Here is a 12693-nt window from a genome sequence, read left to right as displayed (position 1 = left end):
AAATAGGCTTATATTATGGCCCATCACTACCGAACCATTAGGAACCAGCAGTGGTGGGCCATCACTGCCAGTTCATTAGCCACATAGGAAGAATCTAACATCATGACTTATGAACCGACAGTGATAATGGTCATCATTGCCAGCCTATGGCTTGACCCACGAGTGATTCCCTGCTCCCTCATTACTGCCGGCTAAAGTCACTGACCGGCAGTGATATAAGGGTCATCACTGCTGGCTTATGTCTTGAGCCGGTAGTGATTCCCAACTCCCTCATCACTGTCGGCTTAAGCCCCCCGACCGGTAGTGATAGCCAGGCATCATTTTCGGCTAGTAATATGAGCCGGCAGTGATGTCCCGGTTATATAAAAGTTGCCCTCTCCTTCCCTAAGATTGAGCACAATAGAGAGCAGCTCTGTTCTTGCTCGGTGGCAGCCATTTTTGGTCACCAAGTTCTTAGGGGCTTCAAAATTTTGATGAATCCTCATGTCATAGGTGTTCCAAGGTATGTAACTTCATCTTCAATCCATTTCTAGTTAAATTTTATTTGCTAAATTGCTCTATATTTTGAAATGATGGAGATGAAACTATGACCATGATATTTTGAGACAATGTAGATGCAATTATACCTCATTTATGATATGGAAGTTTCAATTAGTAGCTTACGGTTGAAAGTGTCTTTATTATTGATTTACATTAACTATAGGTATGAGCATATTTATTTTGATTTTTAAAGAATTAGAAAAATTATCCATATAATTAAGGTGTATAGCAAACTCCAATTATATTTTTTATTTTAATTAATTAGCAAGCTTCAATATAGAAACTTTAGGTATGGGCATATTTATTTTTTATTTTTAATGAATTAGAAAATTATCCATGATATTTAGGTATGTAGCAAGCCCCAATTATATGTTTTTATATTTTGATTAATTAGCATGCTCCAATATGGAAACTTTAGGTATGAGCGTATTTATTTAATGAATTAAAAAAATTTGCCATGATATTTAGGTATGTAGCAAGATCCAATTCTATTTTTTATATTTTATTTAACTAGCAAGCTCCAATATGGAAACTTTATGTATGAGCATATTTATTTTTTATTTTTACTTAATTAGTCCTACATAAGGGTTAAATAATAATGAAAATTTCTAGGGATGGCACCAATAAACACTCATCAGAAGTGGACATGAAAGTATACAATGGCCAATTGCCCATAGGAGATGGCGAGGCAATTTATTTATTGGTGATTGCAAAATCTTCTAGATGTTATGAATTTGAATTTATAACAATGATATAATTGTAGATGGACAGAAGATGGATGTACGATGTGAGCCATGTGAGCGCAGAGTACAATAACGTCATGTAATATTTCCTAGTCTCAATACATGTCTTGTCCATGTGTCGATTACGAGAACAAGAAGCAGTTTTTCACCACCTAGCATATACATTCCCACTTGATGTCAATGGACTTTATGCTTGGCTATACCCGTTGGACTGAGCACGGTGAAGCTGAGATTGTACATGAAGTGCTACACATTGCGCACCGATATGCTGGCTAACAAATACACCGTATGCCGCCTGTCAGAGATACGTTGGTCGATGATGACCTAGAGCAGATGTTGGCTGACGATGACGACGACATTCTGTAGGAGATGTTACATGATGGGGAGGGGAACTTCACCAATGAAAAAGAGTTTCAAAGTTTCAGCATATGGTAGAGGACTCTAAAACATCATTGTTCCCAGTTGCGAGAAGGAGCACACAAAGTTGCATATCATACTTTTGCTGCTACAATTGAAGGCAAGCAACGGGTGGTTTGATACAAGCTTCACATAGTTGTTACTGTTCCTGAAGAAATTGTTTCCAAAGGAAAATGTGCTGTAAGAAAATATGTACCAGGCCAAGCAGGTTGTATGCCCATTAGGATTGAAAGTACAAGAAATGCATGACGATTGCATGCTGTATCGCGAAGAGCATGCAGACTTGAAAGTGTGTCTAGTTTATGGTGCAGCATAGTACAAGCATGACGGTGATGATATTGATGGTGAAGGAAAGAAGAAAAGGCCTCTTGCCAAGTAGATGTGGCCTCCTGCAGAGTCCTTGGGCGGCCTGAAACGAAAACATGTTAGTAACTAGCCAAAATACGGGCAAAATGTGCTCGAGACAGAAAGGGAGCTTACGTGTTTTTGGGCCCGCGGTACCACCATAGGGACTGTGGGATCCAGAAATCTGGGCTCGGCGGCTTCGGCTCAGGCCCGGGCTATACCCTTCTCCTTTCTGGGGGAGGGCTCTGGCCCTCGGGCCGTCGTGGGCTGGCCCCAGCGGCCGACTCGGAGCCTGTCTTTGAAGGCTGGTCGGTCCGGCCGCCAGCCGTTGCACCGCCAGCCGGGCTCTGGCCCCCGGGTTGCTGCGCCCTAGATCCAGCCTCCGCCCTGAAGTTTGCTCCAGAAGACTGGCCTCCTCGGCTGCCGCCGTCGCACCGCCTGCCGTCGGCCAATGTCACAGAGGTGACGGCGATGAGGATGACGACGGTTGAGGGACGTACACCCGGGGACGCTTCCCCTTGTCGCCTCGGGTCGCTGGCCTGCTGTCTTCGGTGGCGGCGCCCCACCCTCCATTGACATCCACCCTGGGGATGTGTATAGTCCTGAGGTCCCGGCGCCCAGGACGGTCCACCAGCCCCTCGGCGTCGAAGGCCGGCATTGACGCCTGCAGAGCCGCCCGGCCCGGGTCTGCACAAAGCGCCAGCTCCTCGCATGGCAGGACTGCCCGGGCAAGGTCATCGAAGCCGGTCACCACCTTCAGCAAGGTCGCTAGGGCCCCCTCCTCGCCTATGTAGGTCCTCGTCAAGTCGTCCGGACCGGTGTACATCCAAGCGAAGCGAGCGCGCTCCCGCAGAGGGGCTAGACGGTGGCGCAGGTAATCGGCGACCACCATGAGCGAGGTAAGCCCCGCCTAGCGCACGTCTTCGATACGGTTCAGCACCGGGCGCAGGCGCTCGTCCTCCGCAGGGGCCGCCTCCCAGATCCGCCTGTGTGGCTCCGCTGGCGTTTGGGGCAGCGAGAGGCGGTCATGAGGACTGACGTCGACGTAAACCCAGTCTTGACGCCAGTCATCCCATTTGCCGTGCAACACCTGCGGGATGTAGACGTCGCCGAGTCCCTCCCGTAGGCAGAAGTTGCAGCAGCCGACAACCTCCACCTCGTCAGATCCCTTCTTCTTCCCGGCCGCTTGAAGAATGAAGAAGTGCCGGAAGAGCGCGACCGATGGCGGCACTCCCATAAACATCTCGCAGAAGTGGGCGAAGATCACCAGGATGACCACCGAGTTCGGACTCAGGTGGGCCAGCTGGACGCCGAACGTGTCCATCACTTGCAGGAGGAACGTCGAGAACGGCGGCACCAGCCCGGCGGCGACAAAGGAGACGAAAATCATGATCCGCCCGGGCCTGCGCGTGGAGGGCGGAAAGTTGGCCGGTGTCACCACCGACGCTTCCCGCTGACCAGCGGGGACCATCAACTTGCGGACCTTCTCTGCCCCCTCCTCATTCATGAGGTGGGACTTTGGCAGGACGCTGTTGGCGCTCGACGCGTCCCGACGGCTGCTTCCTGCCCTCGGCATTTTTTGGGGGTGGGGAGTGTGTTGGAAGAGGCTGGAAGCAAGGTGCGCCGCGGGCTGAAGAGAGAGCTCCCGGTGCGCAAGGAAGACGAAGGCAGAGGATGGCAACCGCAAGAATGGCATGGAGGGTAACGGTTCGTTGCCCCTCTTCTTTTTATATCTTGGGGAATTCAAACGGCACCTCCCTCGATCCGCGCGGTTGCCAGGCGCACCACCCTCGATCCGCGCAGTTGCCACGCGCGCCTCCCGCCTCGTTATCACTCCCCTCGGAAGTCGGAAGGGCACGCGTCCTTTCTGTTTCCCACTTGGGCCGTACCAAGAGCCTGGGCCAAAAAGACTGTAAAGATCGCAAGATTTTGGCGCCCGATGACAAGCCACGTGGCACCGATGTTGTGATCGGCCTCGAAGAAATAGGGTCCCATCCGCAGTCTCTAGGCCATCACCTGCCGATGGGCCTGGGGGCTGCTGTCGGTGACATGGGAACCAGGGGTCCCCGAGTCCCGAGGTCAAGACAGCAGAATGCCACGTGGCGCCTTCCCTCGGGGACCATCTCCCCGAGACCCGAGAAGACCCAGTTCTGGGAGGGGTGCTCGGGACCACAAACAGTGAGCCCTGAGTACCCCTAGTTCCCCGAGGACCCGAGAAGACCCAGTTCCGGGAAGGGTGCTCGGGGCCATGAACACTGGTCTCCGAGTACCCGTAGTTCCCCGAGGACCCGAGAAGACACAGTTCTAGGAGGGGTGCTTGGGGCCATGAACAGTGGTCCCCGAGTACCTGGAGTTCCCCGAGGACCGAGAAGAGACATATTCGGGAGAGGGCGCTCGGGGCTATGAATAGTAGTCCCCGAGTACCCAGAGTTCCCCGAGGACCTGAGAGGCCCCTTGCCGGTAGACCCAGAGTTCCAACCACTCCCCCCACGCCTGTCGTACTGAGTACGTCAGTCCCTGCCACCACCAGGCAGAAAGGCGTGGGGACATTTAATGCGACGGGTCCCTTCGCACATCACTCTGCGCGGCTTGGAGATATCATCCATGGGCTCGAGGCATATCGCCTGCCCGCTTGCTGTGTCAGACTTGCTCTGACCGAGCGGGCGCGGGGTTGTTTGGTGGTTGTCCGGTGGGCCCCCCTGCATCTGCTAAAGTTGGCGTAATGAGCGACAGGACCAGTCGAGGGAGCATTTTCAACCCCCTGTAATGTCAAACTGCAGCCCCATGATGGTTGCTTTCCATTTATGGTTCATGGGAACTCGTGCCCTCCTTTCTGGGCACGCCAAGCCTCCCCCAACAGAATAAAAGGGGGGTGCACTCCAGAGAAGAACAGGCCGAACAAGCCTGACAAGTCTTAACACGCCTGAACAAGTTTCAGACGAGCATAGCACACAAGTCTGAGAAGCGGAGCAGAGGTTCACCAAGCTCGAAGCAAGACCGAAGCTCTAGACTTAGACAAAAAACCTTGTAATATAGAGATCCAGAGAAAGGCATTCCCAGAGCATTAATAGCATACACACAGGAGTAGGGTATTACGCTTCGTGCGGCCCAAACCTGTTTAAAATCCCTCGAGCATTTACTCCCACTAGTAGACGATCATCCGTCCCGCCTACATCTCATATACTCGCATTAAATCCACGTACAAGGTAGATTCAGAATCATCCCCTGGCTGAATCTCAAAGGGGGTCCCTCAGGATCCCCGCTTGCGGAGTTCATCCTCCGACACTCGCCGTACTTGCTAGAGCAAGATGAACTCTTGCTCCAACAGTGGCATCATCCGTGGGGACACGAACATAGAAGTGCTAAGAGAGGTAGGAATCCACCAAAAAAAAACCATCAAAGGGTTAGCTAAAACTGCCATACCCACTGTTGCAAGCATGCAACCATATGCATGGTTGCCTCAGCCATACGCACCGTATGCATGCTCCAGCCCTGCTACCGTGTGGGATGGCGTTCCTCCAACCTTGGCCAACTCAGAACCCTAGGTCGGTATAGAAACTCCAGACGGCGCGGAGGCCTTCCTGCCTCTGCACGACGAAGACATCACCGCCTCAGGAGAGGATGCGATTGAAGCCACGGTCAAGCAGGCTGCCTTCCAATGGTTCTGGGCGATCCAACCCAGGAGTGCTCCCACCTGGACTTGGTCCCCAGGTATCCCCTTCGACCACACCTGGGATGCCCTGAGCGAGCCAACATCTTTGGAAAATCTGTCCACTCACTGCCCTCCTTGGGCCCCTCAGGTGAAAGAGGGTTCCAAGGAGACGGAGGGCTCTGGGGTGCGCAGACCCCGCTAGCGCCTCCAACGCCTCCCTCGCAATGCCAACCACACACAGGGAACCCCTAGCCCACCTCGTCTGGGGAGGCATAATCAGAACCACTTCGGCCCCAAAGGCCGGTGCACCGGGCAGCCTCGATGGTCTCCCAAGGGGGAAGCAGGCCCGGGGGAAACCACAGGCTCTGGGACACATCACCTCCGGCAACGACCCCAATGACAACTCCAAGCTCTGGTTCCTCTGGAGACACACGGGTGTGTCCTACACGGACCAGGGCATGGCCACAATACCAACGACTGTCGCACCCTCATAACCTTCCGGGAGGAATACCTCGGAAGGCAAGCAGAATACATGACCGCAGAAAGAGCGGGCGAAGGACAACGCATGATCCGAAGGCCTGGGGCCAACTCCCAGGCAAATCCCTGACCCCTCAACCCTACACCGTCGCTACCAACCCTACCAACGGTACCACAACTAGCAACAAGAACTGAGTCGCGGACAAGCCGTCTCCAGGCTCCGAACGGAGTACCTCCGGAGCCTGGCATCGGCTAAGGGCCGAGGGAGTCGTGGACCACCTCTCCCACCTAGCCTTCGGCTTCGCCTTTGATGCGCCGTCGCCAGGCTCCGAACGGAGTACCTCTGGAGCCAGGCAGCGGCTAAGGGTTGAGGGGGTCGTGGACCACCTCTCCCACCTAGCCTTCGGCTTCGCCTCCTACGCACCATTGCCAGGCTCCGAACAAAGTACCTCCGGAGCCTGGCAGCGGCTAAGGGCCGAGGGGGTCGTGGACCACCTCTCCCGCCTAGCCTTTGGCTTTGCCTCCGACGCGCCGTCGTCAGGCCCCAGACAGAGTACCTCCAGAGCTGGGCAGCAGCTATGGGCCGAGGGGGTCATGGATTACCTCTCCCGCTTAGCCTTCGGCTGCACCTCCGACACGCCGTCGTCAGGCTCCAAACGGAATACCTCCGGAGCCGGGCAGTGGCTAAGGGCTGAGGGGGTCGCGGACCACCTCTCCCGCCTAGCCTTCGGCTTCGCCTCCAACGCACCGTCGCTAGGCTCCATACAGAATCCCTCCGGAGCCGGGCAGCGGCTAAGGGCCGAGAAGGGTCGCAGACCACCCCTCTTGCCTAGCCTTCGGCTGCAACTCCGACACATCATCACCTTCAACCCAGACAGTCGCTAAGGAACCCGAAGGGTCAAGGGCCACCTCCAGAGCTCGTCTCCAAAGGTTCCAGAGCGACTTCGCTGAGTCAGAAATCTGGAACAAATTAGGAAAGAGGCCCTGTCAGTCCCAAGCTCAAGGAGTACGCAGTAACCAGGGACGACGAGGTCGCCACTGCTCTACCTAGTTCTCCTTAGTTACGCTACGTATCCATTACCACCAGATTCTCGAGGCCACCTCTCCCCCAGAAGAAACGAAATCAACGATGATCTATACGAAGGCTCGGTGCCCCGATCGTCAGAAAAACTGGCCATCGCCTTCGAAAGGGACAAAGAAGCATTGTTTGGAGGCTTGAAAGCACGCGCGCATGCGGTCACCCGTTCGAAAGATCCCCTCACATTCCGATACGGAAGGAGATACGACCGTTCCCGAAGGTCCACGTTATATTATTAAACAACCAGTACATCTAGGGGATACAAACTAAAACAACCGTACATAAATTACCATGAAGAAGATAGATCCCTACGGAGCAAAACAAGGCGAGAAAGAGTACAAGGTGACTAAGTTCAGCTGTGACATGGATATATCACGGCATCACCAAGTACACCATCCCTATGACTACCTTCACCTCCTACGGGTCCCGATAGGGGCCACGCATGGGACGACGTATGCGCCTCATCTGCAGCCTACCACTGTGGCAGTCGATACAGCAGTCAGCTCCTGAGCTGTCAGAGGACGCTGAGGAGTCCGAGGAGGTCACCGGTGGGGCCTTCTCCCTCACCTTCCCAACCACCTCCTGCTTCACCGCCGGGCCCACAGACGCCGTCTCACTCTCCCTTCGCATGAGATCCAGTCGATCTCCTCATCGTCATCGGAGATATCGATGATCTCGATAGGCATGCCCTCCCCGGCCAAAGGTTGGGCCAGAGCGGCGGGCAACCACCTCCCCTGCAGAGATGGAAGCTGCATCGCCACAGGCGCCTCTGCCGACAACCGAAACGATCCGGCTCCCAAAGATGCCATTGATATCATCGACATCTCCAAAGAGGATAAGGAGGAAGATGATGCCATACTCAAGTCAAGGTTAACTACTTGTTCGTGGGGCTATGGAGACTCCAACTGGGTAACCCTCGCTTTATACCTGGGCCACGCGGCCATGTAGGTCCGGAAGATGATGCGGGACGAACATCGCCGTGTCCTCCCATTGAACACCTAGGGGGGTCGTGGCCATATCTGGGTTCCCTCCAACACGTGGCAGCGCTCCGCAACAAATGCCTCATTTTCTTGCACGGACGTTCCATCACGTTAAGAACCCAAACCCCTTTCGGCGCGTGACAGGGTCGTGGGCACAAGACCCTAAACGACCTCCCGCATTATCCAATCAAAACACGGCAGTGGCACATCTTGTCCCGCCGGGAGAACGCATGGGATTCTCCAAACCCACATTTAACCTCTACTCTAGCGACTTCAAAGGACATAGAATTACCATCAGGCATCCTTGATACTTTACCAAACTGGGGTTGATTTTTCCTCTGCATCCTCTCCCCCCTCCGAAACATGTCGTGCTTTGCCTGCAAGAAAGTGACCGGTATTAAAGACCTAGGCTAATGGACGCCACTCTGACACACCGGCGTGATGAAGGCTATCCTGACACCCCTGACAGTGCGGCGTCGGGCCGCAATCGGCTACCGGCTCACCCCCTTCAAGGGGTAGGCACCACTATAATTACTACGGTGGATATTTATCTCCCCGATAGGGTAGAAGGTAGTTATCCGGGATAAGGTCCAGTAATTTGGTCAGATCTCGGATATTTATACATTATGATAACTTGTACGTCAAGCTACGCATGGCCCTATAAATAGGAGGCCATGGTCCTCTGGGCAGAGGATGTACACAACAGGAGAGAACGAGCAAAACAGCAAAAAAAGATATAAGGGTGAAAGCACACCAAGTCACGCTGTGATATTCCTTCCAGAGTGATACATTTTTCTACCATCAATATATTTGTGGTGTTCCTTCCTCTCAAACTTCGTCTTCAAGCTTGAGTTTCCTCCTTAGAAGAAAGTCTCGCCGTACTTGCTGGGGCAAGACGAACTCTTTCTCCAACAGCGCTATCGCCGACACTGCAACCTTCTCCTCCTCAACCCAGCCACCACCTCCTCTGCCACCACTAGCTGCAGCACCACTCACACGCCTCTGTAGATTTAGGCCATAGGGTAAGCAGAGAGGGAGAGGGGAGGAGAGGGAAGGGCACGCGCAGCTGTGTAGGCGAATGGGAGGCCGCGAGGAGTGGAGCAGAGCGGAGAGAGGGAGCAGAGTAGGAGCAGATCTAGGCAAAAGATCTGGGGGGCACAAATCTAGGCCGCAGGGTAAGTGGGGAGAGAGAGGGAAGGGGAGAGCACACGCAGCTGAGGAGCGGAGTGGAGTGAAGCGCAGCCGAGAGCTAGGATCAGGTTGTATACAAGCCCGTGGGGCACCCGATGGTCCAAATTCAACCCCTCCCTTGGACCCGGCTTAGGTCAGGGCCACGACCCGATGGCCCCGCGGGGCGTTTTCAGCACTCGATCCCGCCCCTATTGGGTCTAAAACCCGCAGGGCCCCAACCCGACCTGGCTCGTTGCCACCCCTACAAATGACACTGCCATAGTTTTGAAGAAGTCTCATTATTTGTACTTCTTTTTATCTTATTATTCACATCATAGATATTCATTGATACAAAAGATTCATTCAGACGAAGCATATAAAGTTTGTCTTGTCTGACAGCAAGACCGATGTTTTCTGCATTAAACTTAATGATACACTTATTGTTTTAGAAATTACATTCAAATCCATTATTGCCCCGATGAAACTGAAATAAGGTTCATCCTCTTGGTAGGAATATAAACAACATTATTAAGATAATGAATGAAGCTACTATCTAATACTAAGGGAAGTGATTCAACAGCTTCAACTTCAGCTTCCTTCCCATTATCGACTATAAGACTTCGCTCCTGTCTTCTTAGGGTTCTCACGATAAGGAATCCTTGTAATGAGTTGGTAACGTACATAGTGATACCTGAATCAATACACCAGGAATTAAGGGAGAAATCAACATAAAGAGATTCATCAATAAATGTTATTATGTCATTACCCTTTCTTGCGACCCACTTCAGGAAACCAACACAGTCTCTCTAATAGTTTATTGTCTTGTAGCAGAAGTGGCATTCACCCCCACTTGATGTTCCTTAAGTAGCAGGAGCAAAAGAAGCAAGTGCCATGGGCCCCTTGTGTCCTACCTTGTTAGACTTAGGGGAGAAATGTAATTTTTTAAGATTTATAATCCCTTGGAATTTCCTCTTACTGGGCCTCTCACATGATGCCCATAATCTTTCTTTTCGGCCCTTAGCCTCTCCTTCTTTTGGACAAACATTACGATCAAATTGCTCATGGTTTACTTCTTCTTCTGAGTGTTGTAGTTGATCTTAAAAGGAGTGAACTCAGGAGGTAGAGATGTCATAATGAAATGGATAAGAAATCCCTTAGAAATATCCATGTCCATGCCTTGAAGCTTGCCAGCCATATCTGTCATCATCATGATGTTCTCTCTTATGATGCTGGATCCATCATACTTAGTGGTTAAGAGCCTATGATTATAAAAGAAATTTTAGAGAGATCTTAAATGAACACATCTTAAGACTGCTACAGTGTAAAAATGATTATTGGAGAAAAAAGTGTGCTACACAATGGGTTCTCTTGGGGGATGAAAACACAATGTTTTTTGAGGTAGTTGCTATGGACAGATACAAGAGAGATACTATTACTTTTCTTGAAGGTCAGGATAGGAGATTAGTGAGTGTTCATGAAGAAAAAGCAGCTATTTTATTTGGAGCTTTCAAGGATAGAATGGGTTCTTCTGGTGAGCCAGAGATGTTATTTAACTAGGATGATTTAGTGAGGAATTTTGATCACTTGGAAGATCTTTATGAGCTTTTCATCAAAGAAGAAATTGATAATGTGGTTAAAGCTAGGCCTATTGATAAATTCCCATGTCTTGATGGTTTTAATGGTCTCTTTTTGAAAAAACGTTGGCAAATTATCAAGGAGGATTTTTATGCTCTTTGTGAAGATTTCTATAATGGTATTATCAATTTACAGGCAATTAATAGCTCCTCCATCATTTTGATACCTAAAATCAATAATCCAGCTACAGTCAAGAATTATATGCCAATCTCTCTGCTCAACATTGTGCTTAAATTGACCACTAAACTTCTTGCAAATAGGCTTTAAAAAGTCATCATCTCTATCATTCATAAGAATAAGTATGGCTTCATTAAATTTAGAACAATCCAAGATTGTCTTGATTAGACTTATGAATATTTACACCAATGTCACCAATCCAAAAAGGAGCTAGTTATATTGAAATTATATTTTGAAAAAGCTTTTGATACAGTTGAGCATAGTGCAATCTTGAGTATGATCAAACAACTTGGTTTCAGTCAGAGATGGGTCAATTGGATTGCTTGTATTCTTAGCTCAGGTTCCTCCTCGGTTCTTTTAAATGGTGTTACGGGAATTTTTTTAAAATGCATTGTGAACAAGGCTCATAGAATGGGTATTCTTTCCAATCCTCTACACAACTCAGATGAAAATAATTTCCTCATTGCTCAACATGTTTATGATACCATTTTGGTCATGAGAGGATCTAAAAAAGTTGTTTTGCTTGAAAGGGATTCTTCAACCATTTACTTCTTCTACTGGTCTGAAAGTTAATTATGACAAATCTTGTTTGGTCCCAATAAACATCAATCAAGACAAAAGTTTCACACTTGGCAAGTGTTTTTGGTTGTTCCATAGGCTCTCTCCCTTTCACTTATCTGGGTCTGCCTCTTGGTACTACTAGACCAAGAGTAGAAGATCATGCTCCTTTGATGAACACAGTAGAGAGAAGGTAATATGCTATTTCAAGTTTCCTAACTATGGCAAGAAGATTAGAAATGATTAACTCTATTCTTTTAGCTTTGTTGACTTATGCAATGTGTGCTCTCAAACTTCCCTCAGCTGTGATTGAAAGTATTGATAGAGCAAGAAAGAATTGTTTGTAGTGTGGCTCTAATATAAATGCAAAGAGCAAATCTCTAGTGGCTTGAAATAAAGTTTGTAGACCAAAGGTGAAATGTGGTTTAGGGGTTATCAATCTAAAAATTCAAAATGAAGCTCTTTTGATTAAGCACCTTCATAAATTTTATAACAAATCTAATCCACCTTCGGTCAATCTGATTTGGAAGACTTATTATTCAAATGGTCAAGTCCCTCATGCTTCAATTGATAGAGGTTCTTTTTGGTGGAAATATATCTTGAAATTCTTTGATCATTTTAGAGAAATTGAATGTTGCAAGGTTGGAGATGAAAGATATGTCCTCCTTTCAAATGATGTTTGGAATGATCTTTACCTCAAAGAACAATTACCAAAGTTTTTCTCATTTGTTGAGAATGAGAATATTTATGTTGCACAGTAAAAAGGAAGATATGCCAATTCAAAAACATTTCCATATCCCTTTGTCAAAACAAACATTTCAAGAGTTACATTTCCTTCAATAAAAAAATCAATCAGTTACAGATTCTTCTAGCACTATCAGATGAATGGCACTACATTCGGGGTTACAATGTTTACATAGC

Source organism: Phragmites australis, chromosome 11 (assembly GCF_958298935.1).
Source record: "Phragmites australis chromosome 11, lpPhrAust1.1, whole genome shotgun sequence".
Classification (NCBI taxonomy): Eukaryota; Viridiplantae; Streptophyta; class Magnoliopsida; order Poales; family Poaceae; genus Phragmites; species Phragmites australis.
The sequence above is the reverse complement of the archived record's forward strand: the minus strand, read 5'-3'. Positions refer to the sequence as shown.